General features: G+C 46.3%; 1 protein-coding gene across 1 annotated transcript in view; it reads left to right on the top strand.

The window, feature by feature from the left end:
* The window catches only part of LOC144506409 (glutamate receptor ionotropic, kainate 1-like), a 367974-nt gene that overhangs the window by 236908 nt on the left and 114190 nt on the right, over window positions 1-16876 (top strand). The window lies entirely within an intron of this gene.

Genomic DNA, 16876 nt, shown 5'->3' with positions numbered 1-16876 from the left:
GGCTATCATTTGTAAATGTGCAGTTTCGGCACCCTTCCCAGCATGTATTGCTTAGCTGGCTTTCAGCCCTGTGAGAATGTTGTCTGTGCAGTGTTTACAGTCATTGTATGTCCCGCTGGTGTTCTGTTGTGAGATATTAGAAGGATGCAAAGGGGCCTCAAGGGGAGTCAGACAAGCTAAGTGAACGGCCAGGAACATGGCAGATAGAGTATGAAGGTCAAAAGTAACTGTGAGCTAACCTGCAGGCAGCAAGTAAGGATGATCATGATTGCTAAGGGGATGGAGTGCAGGATTAAAGAGGTCTGTCAGCAGTTGACCTCAGCCTTGTTGAGACCTCACTTGAAGCGTTGTCTGCCCTGGGACAGACTGACTTCACATAAAGGGATTGCAACGGAGGTTCACCAGATTTATTCCAGGGATTGGAGGATTATCCATGAGGTGGGATTACTGCAGCTCTGGACCTTGCTGGGATCTCGATGTTGTGAGACCCACGAGGAAGGGAGCAAACTTGCTGCTGTGTGGCTTTCATCATAGAGAGGAGAACACAGTGGAGCACGGTTCCCATTTAGTTGCCTCATGATCATTAGGGTGTCCATTTAGTCGACCAATTGTGCTCACCTTAAACTTCACCCACCTGGAAACACCTGCTCCCACTTCAGGGATTCACATGTACAGAGCAATTGTTTTGTGAAGAAGACCCTTGAATAAATGGTGCACGTAAGTTTCCAGTCATGCACACAACTTCCTACCCTCCCTTTCACCCACCCATTACCCTTGGCCTCTCCCTATATCACCCTTAGACCTATAACCATTACTCTCCACATAACTTCTCTTCCCTCTGATCTCAGATCTGTTACCATCCCCATGCCTGACCTGACTCCTCTTCTTATTCAAACCACCCATTTTGTTCATTTTCATGAGCCCGCGTGTAACTTTCAGTGCCCTGGACTTGCCACCCTACTGCATTCCACATCCCCCATTCACTGTTCTCTTTGCTACCCAGTACCCTTAGTTCAACCCCCAGGATCCCACTGTAGACAGTAACGACCCTGCCCTCTAAGGCCATCTCCCTACCAACATTACTGCCCAGAAAACTCGTTACCAACCCTACCATAGGACCCCCAGAACAAATAAACAAGGCCTTTCTCCCATCCCACATCCCTGCACCCTCCCATTCCCTTGCTATCTGTTCCCCTTGCCCAGCTAGTCTGTCTTCCTTCCCTGGATAGCCTGCCACCCTTCTCCGGACAGTCTGTCTTTCTTCCCCCAGATAGCCTCCCTCTCTTCTACACTGGTTCTTCCTCCCATGTCCTGCCTCCGCTCCATTCGTTTCCACTGAGCCTTTTCTCCTTTCTAGCCTCCACTACTCCCTTCCCCCTTCCCTGCTGGTCCTGCATCCCTGTCCATCCTATGTGCAGTTTGTCCTACCAGCACATCATCACAATCAAGAAGGCGACATTTGCAAGCGATCCCCAGGAAGGCCAAAACAGTAGCTACTCACTTCAGTGGAAGAAGTCAATCTCACCAGGTGCACATCACTTATATACTGTCATAGATGTGAATGTTCTGGTTTCAGATTTACAGGGAACTTAATTTGGTGGGTCTGATAGCCCCCATGAGGCCCATAGGGAATCACTGATTGATTTCTGTGGGGCTCGTTGAGTATGAGTTCCCCTGGTAACAGGCAGTGGCCTGTCCACATGGGACTCATTGCCTAAGCTTTTTGTAAGGCCGGCCCAGGATTGGGCCTGCTAAACTGTAGGGTAGGGGCCTAGTGTGTGTACTAGTGTGTCCTAATGTGCCCTAGGCTGGGGCTAGTGTGTGTACACCACAGTAGTGGTTTTACTTTGCATTCTGCAAATAAACTACGTTCCTTTCTAGTCGGGCTTCCTGAGTCATTACAGTGGGGGAACTTAGTTCTGGTGAGCAGGTGTTTTAAAGAGGATGCATGACTTGTAAAAGAGCTTCCTGACAATGTTCCCAACCTCTTTTAAAGTTCCAAGATCATTGGGTGGAATTTTACAGCCCTTCATGTCAGGGGAGTGGAAGACAATGCCATGAGCCATTTAAAAGTCCATTGATTTTAGTGGGACCAGAAAATCCTGCCAGTGGGAGGGTCTGGAAAATTCCACCCATAATGGCAAAAGTTCATCCAGCCGTCAGGAAACTTATTTTTGGGCTCAACCAAATTAAGTTCTCACACCCGCCGATCTTTCTGCTGCAGAGGATTCTGGCCATGGTGTCGTTTTTAGCTGATTCCTTTTTTCAGGTTCAGGTGTTTTGTTGGGGCCAAGTGTTTTATCAATGACTGCACCAGCATTGAAACTTTATTTTATGAGCATCTCTAGATGGTGCAAAGTTTTGGTGATATGTTTTATATTGAGCTACGGGAAAAGGGGAATATCCACAATATGAAAGAATTCCTTTGGCTGGCTGCACAAGAGGATATCCACCATCGAAAATGTGAAGGCATTTTATTTTCTGCTGGTAATACAGGTTGGAGAGAGGTTGGTAGATTGTTTTTCTTTTGGCTTCCTTGTTCGACTGGAACTGTGAATGGATCCTTCCATAGGTTCTTTAGGAAAGAGGAGGTTCTATTGCCGCATTAAATCTTAATGTTAAACTAGCACTGCAGATAGATACTGTACAAACGTCTATGAAATAGTATAAATCAGAGCAAATACCAAATTCAAACATTGCCTTCAAACCTTTGTCTTTAAATAAAATTCAGCATCTGAAAAGTACTTTACGCAGCAAATATGTAAATGTTTAATTGATAACAAGCAAAATGTTGTAGATATTCCCCTTTTCCCGTAGCTCAATACTCAACATATCACCAAAACCTTGCACCACCTAGAGTAAACTATTAAAAGGAAAACAACAATTTGTGGTTGAGTGGATGATTCAGATATCTTATCGTCGGAATGAAACGCACGGTAAATCATCAGAGAAGCATTAAGACGGTAGAGAGACAAGAAACGGGAAGAGGAGCAGTAGGAAGAAGAGAAAGGGATTAATGTGAGGGATTTTCATCAGGGTAACGAAGCAAACAGAGTAATGATATTTGTAAACGCTCAGCTGAAGTGTCAGTTTTTCTTTTGCTTCTCAGAGCAAGGTACAGTTTTCACTGTCTTAGAAACTGGCAGTGCTATTGCTTACTAATGCCACCATTTTAACAATGGCAAAGCCCTTGCTTTGGGTGTCTATTCTCCAGTGTTGTCAACAATCACACTAATGAGCATTCGGAAAATGCTGGCATTTGCAATCCACACAACGCTTCACAATTAATATCGGAATTGTAAATTTTCCCAAAGTAGCAACACACAGCATTTTATAAGTAAGCTTGAATAAGTAACAGTTTTTTTTTGCATAAACATTAGCAGAAATTCAAATATTGCAGTGTACAGTGAATCAATTGTTGCAATATCAAATTCCCTATTAAGTCCCTTCACAAGCTGCATTTATGGGACCGGATAAACAATAATTATAAATTAACTTCAAAAGAACAACTTCACTGCGGTGAAAACAAAATCCTGAATCAGGACCATTGTTAGTCTGATTGATTTGTCTCTCAGCCTTGATGGAGCTTTACATTTGCAAATCATATATTTGATGAAATATGTTTATGTTTTGTTCATTTATGATTAATGCTCCCCCCTAGGTGAATGATAGCAGCATTAGCAAATGGATCATTTTCCCAATTTGGCCTCTCTGGGGGTAGATATTCCTCTCAGCTGCCCTGAAGGCAGAACTTCAGCTGCAGAGAATTTCTAACCACTCACAACATCCCAGACGATCTGCCAGGGAAATGGCTGCAGTTCCTCCTGTGATGGCAAAACTTTACAAATTTTTAAAAATGTATTTGTCTTTTTCCCAAAGTTGGTTACAGTGGGCAAGTACAGGCCTTTGATAATAGTTTCGGGTCAATGACCTTTTGACGGAACTGGAAAATATTACAGATATAAATAATAAGAAAGTACAGAGTGGGTTGATTTTTCTCAGTCTAATTCAGTAATTATTTTGCATATAATGTTTGGGCTTTAGTTGCAAACACTTGCTGTCACCATGTTATGTTGTGTGGTTCCCTGAAGTCTGAAATAATCACATGTTTTGAAGCTGATATTGGAGCCTATGTCAAATATATTTTTCTAACCTCTCAATGTGTGTGGACGTATGATACAATGTTATTTCAGTACACAGACTATAGTGCAGCAGTGAGTGATCTGGCATCCTGAATATACATGTTAAATGTGCATGACAATATGATTCCTAAATCATTTTGGAATAATATCTGAGGGTTGAAAGCACTAGTGAATACATCATTATCAGCATTTGCTGCCTAAATATATAGGAGCTGTGGTTCTACTCTAAAATTATGAAATTCAGTATTGTTACCAAGGTGGACCAAGTGGTCTTTTGTGATCTTTATGTTTTTATCTGCTGATATACGTATCTGTCACAACTTCTGGAACTACATTTTCTTTTGGTGACCGGGGATCGGTACTGGGGCCTCAACTATTTACCATTTATATAGACGATCTGGAGGAGGGGACTGAGTGTAGGGTAACAAAGTTTGCAAACGACACAAAGATAAGTGGAAAAGTGAATCGTGTGGAGGGCGTAGAAGGTCTGCAGAGAGATTTGGACAGGCTGAGTGAGTGGGCGAGGATCTGGCAGATGGAGTACAATGTTGACAAATGCGAGGTTAGTCACTTTGGAGGAAATAATAGCAAGTTGGATTATTATCTAAATGGAAAAAAATTGCAACATTCTACTGTGCAAAGGGACCTGGGGGTCCTTGTGCATGAGACGCAAAAACCCAGTCTGCAGGTGCAACAGGTGATCAAGAAGGCAAATGGGATGTTGGCCTATATCGCAAGGGGGATAAAATATAAAAGCAGAGATGTCTTGCTGCATCTGTATAGGGCATTGGTGAGGCCGCAGCTGGAATACTGTGTGCAGTATTGGTCCCCTTATTTGCGGAAGGATATATTGGCCTTGGAGGGAGTGCAAAGAAGGTTCACCAGGTTGATACCAGAGATGAGGGGTGTTGATTATGAGGAGAGACTGAGCAGATTGGGTTTGTACTCGTTGGAATTTAGAAGGCTGAGGAGGGATCTTATAGAGACCTATAAGATAATGAAGGGGCTGGATAAGGTAGAGGTGGAGAGATTCTTTCCACTTAGAAAGGAAGCTAGAACTAGAGGGCACAGCCTCAAAATAAAGGGGGGTCAGTTTAGGACAGAGTTGAGGAGGAACTTCTTCTCTCAGAGGGTGGTGAATCTCTGGAATTCTCTGCCCACTGAAGTGGTGGAGGCTACCTCGTTGAATATGTTTAAATCACGGATAGATGGATTCCTGATCGGTAAGGGAATTAGGGGTTATAGGGATCAGGCGGGTAAGTGGAACTGATCCACTTCCGATCAGCCATGATCTTATTGAATGGCGGGACAGGCTCGAGGGGCTAGATGGCCTACTCCTGCTCCTATTTCTTATGTTCTTATCTTATGTTCTTAAGGGTTATTCATCTGTTTACCTCATTACAGCCTTGGTTCAAACATGGGCAAAAGAGTTGAACTCCAGGGGTGAAGTGACTGAATGTGGCATCAAAGAGCCCTAATTAAACTGTAGTCAATGGGAATGGGTGCCGTGGAGGCGGGGGGGGGGGGGGGGGGGGGGATGACTCTCCACTGGTTGGAGTCAAACCTAGCATAAAGGAAGATGGTTGTTGGAGGTCAAACAGCTCAGTTCCTGGACCTCACTGCAGGAGCTCCTCAGAGTAGTGTCCTAGGCCCAATCAACTTCAGCTGCTTCATTAATGACCTTCCCTCTTTCATAAGGTCAGAATTGTGGATGTTCGCTGATGATTGCATAATGTTGAGCACTGTTCATGATTCCTCAGATACTGAAGTAGTCCATGTCCAAATGCAGCAAGCTGAGTGGTCCTAGTGGAACTGGCTGGTAAAAGTGCTTAATGCCAGAAGCAAATGTACATTCCGGCTGCCAAAGGAAGGCCCATTTGAGCATGAGCACTGAGAATGAGTCATTTCCAGGCTGTTTGCATATCGTGGCCCGACTTTAAAATCCACCCCTCTATATCAAATTGTGCTCCCTCTGGACCAGTCCCCACATTATACATTCACCAGAGCTTGGTTTTGAAAGGATCTCCACATGTAAAAGACATTATACAGCTACAGTTTCATCACCAGATATCAGGAAAATTAAAATATACAATTTAAAAGTAGGTAACCAACGATTACAATAACTGGTTTGTGTCAGCTTTATTACTATTTGCTTTGGCAGTGCTTCATTGGCGCATTTCAGACCAGCTCATATCTTAGCGCTTTTTTCCTCTCTCCTTTCTCATGTTTTATTGATGGTGTGATTTGACTTTACTCTGCATATGTATTGTGTAAATAATGTAACTCTATAACCAATAACATTTGGGTGGCATTGGTATTATTTTTAGTCTCTTTGGCATGTGTTTGTGAAAGGTACCATAATTTAACATTTCCTGGCTTTTCCAGGCTTTGAAACATTGAACAGGCATCAATGCAGAAAGTTGTGCACCAGGGTGATTAGGCATTGTCGTACAGTCTAACTAAAATTTGTAGCGAGTAGAATAGGATGTTGAAATGGCAGACACTCAACAAGCAACACTGAAACCTTTACAAAGATTGATGTGCCACACTGAATGACATTTATTTTAGCTTAACATACTTAAAAAAAGAGCTTTATTTTCTAATGATAATAAAAGTTTTACCTATATACCTTCATGGCAAATCCTCATGACTAGGGACGGAGTTCTCCGACCTTGCCCGTGCCTGGGATTATCTGGTCCAGCTGCTGTTAAAGGAGATTTGTCTAAGTGCCAAATTCTCTGTTCCTGCTGGCAGCACTAGAAGGTGTGCAAGACCAGACAATTCTGGCCTAGCCTAAAATTAGGGCACTGTTAGTCTCCAGAGTAATTAATTATCTAAAATTTCACCCATCTTTAGCTTATCTGCTGCTGAAGCCCTCTTCATAACTTTGTTACTTCTAGACTTGATTATTCCAATGCACTCCTGATTATCTCCCATGTTCTACTCTCCATAAACCTGAGGCCATCCGAAACTCTACTGCCCATGCCCTAACTTGCACCAATCCTGCTCTCCTATTGCCTCTGTGCTTGTTGACCTATGTCAGTTACCAGTATTGCAACATCTTTATCTTAAAATTCACATCCTTCTTTTCAAATCCCCACATCGCCTCCTCCTTCCCTACCTCTGTAACCTCTTCCAGCCCAACAACCTTCTGAGATATTTGCACTCCACTAATTCTGACTTCTTGTGCATCCTGATTTTAGACATTCCAACAGCGGAGCAAATAAAGGTGAGCCTTGAGTTGCTTAGGCCCCAAGCTCTGGAATACCCTCCATACACTTTTCTTCCTTGCTGCCTTGCTTTCCTCCTTTAAGGCTCTACTTAAAACCTACACCTTTGTCCAAATCTTTGGTGATCTGACCTAAAGGGCGGGAATTTTATGGCCTCACTCGACCCAAGACCGGAAAATCCCGCCCGAGGTCAACGGACCTTCCCGTTGTTCGCCCCTTGTCCGCTCCGATTCCTGGGGATGTGGCAGGCGGGGCGGTAGAATTCTGGCAAATATCTCCATTTTGGTGGCTCGGTGTCATACTTTTCTATGAAGTACCTTGGGGCATTTTGTCACGTTAAATGTGTTATTTAATAGAAGTTGTTGTTGCCCATTCCTTTTTTAGTAAAACACATTAGGCCTGATTTTATCTATTACCGCAAAGGGTGAACTGAATGGTGTGCAATGGACGGTCAGTTGCTACCACTTGTTTCACTGAATGTCAAAAGCATGTCGATTGATTTTTTTTTCACTGTTCTACAACATACACAGATCACTTGTATCTACTGCTAATAACAAGAGGTGTATATTACAATCCCTCGGGTCACACTGTCGTTTACCTAGATATTGAGCTGTAAAGCTACAGATCTCCCATATAAAATAGAAATAAGACTTTTCAGAAAAGAAAATATAAAGTTCAAGGCTTCACTGTGGTAAACCACTTGTCTGTTAAGAGACTTCCAGACAAGAATTTCATAAAAATAAAATAACTACTGCTACAGTAATAAAATTTCAATGGGTAACCATAGCAACCATATAAATCAGAGATATTGTATTTATTTGTCAGAATTAATTGGATATGCGCAAATGTCATTCTGTATCAGTTTCTGCATACATATTAAAGATATTTTCATATTGTGGCTGTGGTATTTGCTTAAATCAATTTTGTCTCTTTTCCGGAAATTAAATATAAATATATTTTTTAATGAGCCATGTTGAAGTTGTTGAGAATTTCCAGCAGCGATTTAGACTTTCAACCAAAGGAAATTCGCCGAGTTGTTTTTTTTCTCTCTCTGGGGCTGTTTTTTTTGCCTTTCCGGTTTCCACCGCAGAGGGGGCTGACTTTTGCTGAGCACTGTTCACTGTCCCAGGCTGCCCTGCGGGCCCTCCCCCAAACACGCCATTCCTCATTGCTGAGGCTGGACAGGTACTGGCAAGCTATCTGACTTAGAGGGACAGAAGAGCTGAGCTCATTTTGTCCTCCAGCTATTACTGATGACTGCACACAGCAAGAAAGAAACCAAAATGTTTAAAGTTCATTTGTTGTCGCTCAGACATTTTTATAGGTATTGCGAGTTCAAACATCCTTCAGTTGTCCAGTGGACCAAATTACTATTGGTGAACTGGCTGAGATCTGTATCACAAAGTGCCCGCTCAATTCTAGGATCAACAGGAGTGATTTACAACACTTTTGATTTTAATTTCTGTGGCTCATTGGAGCGTGGGAACAAAAGCAATGTGAGTCTCAGACAGAATTTTATTTGTGTTGGTATTGAATCACTACAAATATTATTTTTCAAACTTTTTAGGTCTGATTTTGGGTCATAGTCAATGTGCAAACATTCCTTGGCTACGTGATAAAACTGTGAAATGGTCTTCTTATCCCACGGGAGAGAATGACCATGATGCCATCAATAACAACAAAGATTTAGAGGAAGACAAAGTATACAACTGTACATATTGTGACACTCTGTTTTGACTCTGAATGGACATAGGGCAGCAATGATTGCTGGATTGGCAATTGCTTCGATCCTGCTCTAAATGCCATTGGCCCCGAGTCTCGAGAGGTTAGGGTGACCTATGCTTTTGAATTGAATAGTGATTTTTCAAGGCTTGATGATCACCAACAGTGACTGTTTGAAGCCACCAAATGTCTAGCCGCTTTCCACTGTTAGTGTGGCCACACCCGCCTTGCTGCCTCACCAATGTCTTTGATTACCTGTGGTGTCTTGCAGTGTGCTAATTAGCTGCCAAATCTTCTATTTAAAAACCATGACTTCACTTGAAAAGTACTTCACTTGGCTGTGAAGCATTTTGAGATAGTCCTGGGTCACAAAGTGTGCTATTTCTTAAGTGTCGTGGAAGCCCGTAAAGAGCTTGCTATAGGGCTGAAATTTGGAACAAAAACTGGAAATCTCTTTAACACAGTGTTAACTGTGGACAATATCAGTGCTGAATTTACATATGCAACACCCCCAGGATGTTGTTGTAACTGTTCACATTCTATAATTTGATGCAGTAACTCATTTTGATTTGAAAACACCTGAAATATTTTGTGACCGTGAAATACCATAATAACCTTTTATGTTACACTTGCTATTGAGAGAGTTCCCTGACATCGACACTATTCCTAAGTCCTCAGGGTGTGTGTGGAATGGTGGACTAGAATGGTATTCTTTCACCTTTGTGGCCCATGTTGGGATGCTGTTCAGACTGGATCACTCTCTTGCCTTTACAATGAGCTGGGCAGATTCCCCAGCTCCTATTGACTGGAGTCCACAATGCACAAATGTCATTTGCTGGCAATCTCACTCAGAAAGGGTGGTGGGCAGAATGCTCTGATGTGGGGCTAAGTCGTGGGATGGGGGTGGGGACAGAAATTGTTTCCTGCTGCAAAGGCTGATGGTATACCATGCCATATCTTCCAACCCTGACCTCATGTGGTGAACCATCGTTGGTTACCACTGGGGGTTGTTCTTATGTTACTGTTGGGTTAGGGTGTTGTCACTGTGGGGGTTGTATAATGTTGTTGGGTTAGGGTGTTTACCTGTTGTAAATGTTATTATGGCACATCCCGGTGGGGCCCCGCCTCCGGAGGAGAGGTATAAGACCCTCTGCTCCGGCAGGACCCCTTCAGTCTGAACTGGTGTACTCGTATTAGTTAGTTCCATTGTTTGATAATAAAAGCCTTCAATAACTGAAGCCTTGTTCCACGTGCTTGATTGTCGCGCATCAATTTTATTATCAAACAGAAAACTCTCAGCAGTAAAAAGAGAGTATGGAACAGATTTTGAAACCAGATCGTCTGGCGTTGGACCCACGTGCGGTCGGTGCCGCTAACACCTTCGACCACTGGTGGAAGTGTTTCGAAGACTACCTGGCAGCCTCTGTAGCTATTACTACAGACAGCGACAAACTCCAAGTCCTCCACGCAAGGGTAAGCGACACGATTTATCTCGCGATTCGTGCGGCCACCACTTACCCGAGGGCCGTCGAGCTCTTGAAGAAACGATACACGAAACCACCCAACGAGATACACGCTCGTTACCTCCTCGCTACACGACGTCGGCAGTCGGGCGAAACCATGGAGGACTACGCCAATGAGCTCCTGCAGCTTGCCAGGGGTTGCGATTGTAAAGAAGTATCAGCCGAACAATACATGTACGACCTCGCCCGAGACGCGTTCGTAGCAGGGGTAGGGTCCTCGTACATCCGGCTGAAGTTACTGGAGAAAGGGAACCTCGACTTGACCCAAGCGATGGAGATGGCTGAGATGCTGGAAGCGGCGTCGAAAAGCTTGGCGCTGTACCCCGAGGACCACGTGGAGACAACGTGGCAAGAGCAAGCTCAAATCCCTCCTCGCCCCGCGGGCTCGCGCTCCCATATCGATCCGACGACGGCGGCAGCTCCAGGCGGCCAGCGATGCTATTTTTGCAGTGGGGCCAAGCATCCACGGCAACAGTGTCCGGCAAAAACGGCAATCTGCAGCCAATGCGGTAAAAAAGGCCACTATGGTAAAGTTTGCAGGTCGAAGTCCAAAAACGGCAGTGCAGCTTGTAACCCTCCAGAGCGGAGACAATCTCCTTCGGCGTCGCAGTACCCACGAGGTCCGACCACGTGCGAATCCAGGACGGCGCCATCGTGGCTGACGGAGGAGGAGGATGACCACCAGGAGTCGCTACGTTTGGTGCCCTCGCCCACGTGCGATTCATGGGGGCGGCCATCATGGTCCACGACGACTAGGAGCGACCAGCAGGGGTCCTCAGCATCGACATCGGCGGCATGCAGTGACGCCCAGGGGCCAACGGTGGCGTCGATCTCCCTGGACCAGACTAAGCACCACAGGCTTGAGAATTCAATGATGGATATCAAGGTAAATGGTCGTACTGTGAATTGTCTGTTTGACAGTGGGAGCACCGAGAGTTTCATAGACCCTGACACTGCTAAAAGGTGTGGACTCCGGGTTCTACCTGCCAAGCAGACAATTTCCATGGCATCACGGTCCCGGTCTGTACCGATCCAAGGACGATGTATGGTAACTCTAGAGGTACAGGGCACAATTTACGAGCAATACAGGCTCCTTGTGTTACCTCACCTTTGTGCGCCAATTCTCCTCGGACTAAATTTTATGGTCCACATGAAGAGTGTGATCCTACAGTACGGTGGGCCACTCCCTTCACTGGCAGTAGGGAATCAGCCGCAGCCTCCAAATTGCCCAAAGCGCCCCGCATGCAATCTTTCCACTCTGAAAATCACTACACCATCCTTATTTAAGAATCTGGTACCAGGCTGCAAGCCCATCGCTACTAAGAGTAGGCGTTACAGCACTGAAGACCGGATCTTTATTAGATCTGAGGTTCAGCGGCTCCTCAAGGAAGGGATCATACAGGCCAGTGCTAGTCCGTGGAGAGCGCAGGTCGTGGTAGTCAAAAGCGGGAACAAACCTCGGATGGTCATCGACTACAGTCAGACCATTAACCGTTATACGCAGCTGGATGCGTATCCTCTCCCGCGCATTTCTGATATGGTCAATCAGATTGCGCAGTACCGAGTGTTCTCTACCATAGACCTTAAGTCCGCCTACCATCAACTCCCCATCCGCCCAGAGGACCGACAATATACGGCTTTTGAGGCGGATGGTCGTCTATACCATTTTCTCAGGGTTCCATTTGGTGTCACCAATGGGGTCTCGGTCTTCCAGCGTGCTATGGACTGAATGGTGGACCAGAACGGGTTGCGGGCTACCTTCCCGTACCTGGATAACGTCACCATCTGCAGCCATGACCAGCAGGACCATGACACGAATCTCCAACACTTTCTGCGCACTGCATCTCGCCTGAATCTGACCTATAACAGGGAGAAGTGCGTATTCCGTACGCGCAGGTTAGCCATCCTTGGATACGTGGTGGAAAACGGGGTCATTGGCCCTGATCCAGACCGTATGCGCCCCCTTACTGAACTTCCCTTGCCCGCTAGCACGAAAGCACTGAGGAGATGCCTCGGGTTCTTTTCGTATTATGCGCAGTGGGTCCCCAACTACGCGGACAAAGCTCGTCCGCTCATCAAGTCCACGACCTTCCCACTCACGCCGGAGGCCCAATTGGCCTTCAAGGCTTTGAAAAGCGACATTACGAAAGCCACGATGCACGCGGTGGATGAATCCATCCCTTTCCAGGTGGAGAGTGATGCATCTGATTTCGCCCTAGCCGCCACACTAAACCAGGCAGGCAGGCCCGTCGCGTTCTTTTCCCGCACCCTTCAAGGCCCCGAAATTCGGCACTCAGCGGTGGAGAAGGAGGCTCAGGCCATTGTGGAGGCAGTCAGACACTGGCGCCATTACCTGGCGGGGAAGCGGTTCACTCTGATCACGGATCAACGATCCGTGGCGTTTATGTTCAGTAACACGCAGAGGGGCAAGATCAAGAACGATAAGATCTTGCGGTGGAGAATTGAGCTCTCCACCTATAATTACGATATTATGTATTGTCCAGGGAAGCTCAATGAGCCCTCGGATGCCCTCTCGCGCGGAACATGCGCCATCATGCAGGAGGACTGCTTGAAGGCCCTCCACAATGACCTGTGTCATCCTGGAGTCACCCGACTCTACCACTTCGTCAAAGCCCGCAACCTCCCCTACTCGGTGGAGGATGTCAGGTCAGTGACGAGAAGCTGTCGGATTTGCGCAGAATGCAAACCGCACTTTTATCGACCAGACCGGGCACAATTGGTCAAGGCCACTCGCCCTTTCGAGAGGCTGAGTGTGGATTTTAAGGGCCCCCTTCCCTCAACGGACCGGAACGTCTATTTCCTCAACATAATAGATGAGTACTCCCGGTTCCCGTTTGTTGTCCCCTGTGCGGACACGTCGACTGCCACCATCATTAAGGCAGTCAGTGAGCTTTTTACCTGTTCGGGTACCCCTGCTACATTCGTAGCGACAGGGGCTCGTCGTTCATGAGCAACGACTTGAGGCAATTCCTGCTCTTATTCGGGATTGCCTCTAGTAGAACCACGAGCTACAACCCTAGGGGTAACGGACAGGTGGAAAGGGAGAATGCTACAGTCTGGAAGGCTGTCCTACTGGCACTGAAATCCAGGGGCCTTCCAGTCTCCCGTTGGCAGGAGGTCCTTCCAAATGCGCTCCATTCTATCCGCTCCCTCCTGTGTACGGCAACCAATGCTACTCCCCACGAGAGGATGTTCTCATTCCCTCGGAAGTCGTCCTCGGCGATCTCATTACCAGCCTGGTTGACGTACCCAGGACCCGGTCCTTCTGCGGCGACATGTGAGGGCTTGCAGGTCCGACCCCTTGGTCGAACCGGTCCAACTCCTCCACGCCAACCCTCAGTATGCCTATGTGGCATATCCTGACGGGCGAGAGGACACTGTCTCCATTCGAGACCTGGCGCCCGCAGGGGACGTAGCAACTCCTGTCGCTCCCATACCCCCTGTCACGAATCCCCTACTACTTATTTCTTCCCCAGACGTGGCGCGGTCAGCACCGGGACCAGTGCATAACAGTTATACTCCCATGTACAGCTTGCCTGAGACTCGGAGATCGGCGCCACCACCGAAGGTTCCAGGATCCCCTGCACCATCACCTCACCAGGGCCAACCGGCCCGGGAGTCCTTGAGGGGACAGCCGGACGCTGTTTTGGAGAGAACGCCACCGCAAGCACCTGCTCCGGTCTCGCAACCGGTGTTGAGGAGATCACAGCGACGGTGTGGTCCTCCAGACCGTCTGGACTTGTGAATTTTGTACATATATGACCTGTTTTTTGCACCCCGCCGGCCTTTGTTTTTAAAGGAGGGGTGAATGTGGTGAACCATCGTTGGTTACCACTGGGGGTTGTTCTTATGTTACTGTTGGGTTAGGGTGTTGTCACTGTGGGGGTTGTATAATGTTGTTGGGTTAGGGTGTTTACCTGTTGTAAATGTTATTATGGCACATCCCGGTGGGGCCCCGCCTCCGGAGGAGAGGTATAAGACCCTCTGCTCCGGCAGGACCCCTTCAGTCTGAACTGGTGTACTCGTGTTAGTTAGTTCCATTGTTTGATAATAAAAGCCTTCAATAACTGAAGCCTTGTTCCACGTGCTTGGTTGTCGCGCATCACCTCATGAATTATGCATCCAAGATTTTAGTGCTGTATTCAGTGGTGTATTCATCGAATGCATCCCACCATCATTTGGGGTGTCAATCCAACATTGACTCTTTAATTCATACGAGCCACTGAAATGTTGGTTTGATATTTCTCACGACACCAGTGATCCGGTTTGATTCCCGGTTTGGGTCACTGCCTGTATGGAATCTGCACATTCTCCCCGTGTCTGTGTGGGTTTCTTCCGGGTGCTCTGGTTTCCTCCCACAGTCCAAAGATGTGCAGGTTAGGCTGATTGGCCATGCTGAATTGCCTCGTAATGTCAAGGGGACTAGCTAGACTAAATGCATGGGGTTATGGGGATAGTGCCTGGGTGGGATTGTGGTCAGTGCAGACTCAATGGGCCAAATAGCCTCCTTCTGCACTGTAAGATTCTATGATATGTGGGTGCCATTTTGAAAAGCTGCCCAACATCACTCAACCACCATCGAAGAAAGAAGATGGGCCCCCTGAAACATAAAATAGATTTCCAGGAACACTCTGATGCTGGAAGATGGACCTCCTCGATGGTACTGAAGCTGGAAGATCCACCTGATAGATCTTCCCTCCACTCACTGTGTGGTGTTCTGGGGTCACTGGCGACCTCCATCCCAAACTCCAGAAGCAGCTCCAAGCATTCCTTCGGAAAATCCCAACTTCTTCACATCACATTATTCCAAATGTGCTCTGGACCGGTCTGTTTTCCTGCCGTTATCACAGAGAATCGGGTATGGGAGGAAGCTCCCTGTCAGGACTTCATCTGCATCCCATTAGAGGAATGCAAATCAGTTTCACACCAGCCACCAGCGGGTTTCCCGATCAGCCGTGATGGGCATCACGCTGGCGTAACACATGCTGAAATCTGCCCGGCGCTGCCCATACCCTTGCCATTGAACCCAACAGTAGCAGTGGCATGGGAGAATTCATGGGAATGGAAGAATTCCAAGTGTTATGGTGAGGGATACTCAAGTCATAATGATGCCCACAGTATAGAGAGCTTACCTCTGCAGCCGGCATTTCAATACTTCATCTTGGACTTCTTGATGAATAACTTCAATGTGTGGGAAATGGGGAAATGCCACACTGATGCAATAGAGAGCTCTCTTTTACATGTATTTAAATAACGTCACTGGTGCAGAGTAGAGGAAATTTCACTCTGCATCTTACCATCCTTCCCGATTCTCAAGTGGTTCGTGCTGATAAGAGGGTCTGGAAATGAGAAGGTGCTCTGTCTCCCAGCATCCCTCACATTGATGAGTACAAACTTCACAAGAATGTTCAAAAAATGATAACTTGACCACTTATAATTATAGACTATGGTCAGCAGCAAGGCTAAATCGTCCAGGTTTCACAGTGCTAGCAGCACTGATGCTAAGGTTAGCAGAATATCTCATTGGCAAAGTGGGTGTTCTAATGTGTTGAATATTTGTGAAAGAGCTGCTATCACTCACCTTTCAGTAAATCTTTTACATTATTTGTACATTACAGAACAACTTACAAATTAAACTTTTTAGATCCTCCCATGGGATGTGAGCATCACTAGCTACGCCAGCATTTGTTGCACATTTCTAAATTCCCTTGAGATGATAGTGGTGACCTGCTTTCATGAACCAGGTGTATAGGTACATCTACTGTGCTGTTAGGAAGAGAGTTCCAAGATTTAGAGCCAGGGACAGTGAATGAATAGCAATACAATTCCATCTCAGGATGGTGTGTGGTTTGGAGTGGAACTTACAGTGGTGCTGTTGCCACGCTTGCTGTCCTGGTCATTCTAGGTGGTAGAGGTCATGAGTTTGAAAAGTGCTGTTGAAGGAGCATTCATGAGTTACTTCAATGCATCTTGTAGATGGTACATTGCTGCCACTGTGCTTTGGTGATGGAGGGAGTGAATATTAAAGGTAGTGGATGGGGAACCAATAAAGTGGACTGCTTTGCCATGGACAGAGTTGAGCTTCTTGAGTGTTGTTGGACCTGCACTCATCCAGGAAAGTGGGAAGTATTCCATCATATGCCTGATTTTGCCTTTGGAGACGCTGGAAAGGCTTTTGGGATTGCGGAGGTAAGTTACTTACCATAAGATTCGCAACCTCGGACCTGTTCTTATCATC

Source organism: Mustelus asterias, chromosome 17 (assembly GCF_964213995.1).
Source record: "Mustelus asterias chromosome 17, sMusAst1.hap1.1, whole genome shotgun sequence".
NCBI lineage: Eukaryota > Metazoa > Chordata > Chondrichthyes > Carcharhiniformes > Triakidae > Mustelus > Mustelus asterias.
The sequence above is the reverse complement of the archived record's forward strand: the minus strand, read 5'-3'. Positions and strand labels throughout refer to the sequence as shown.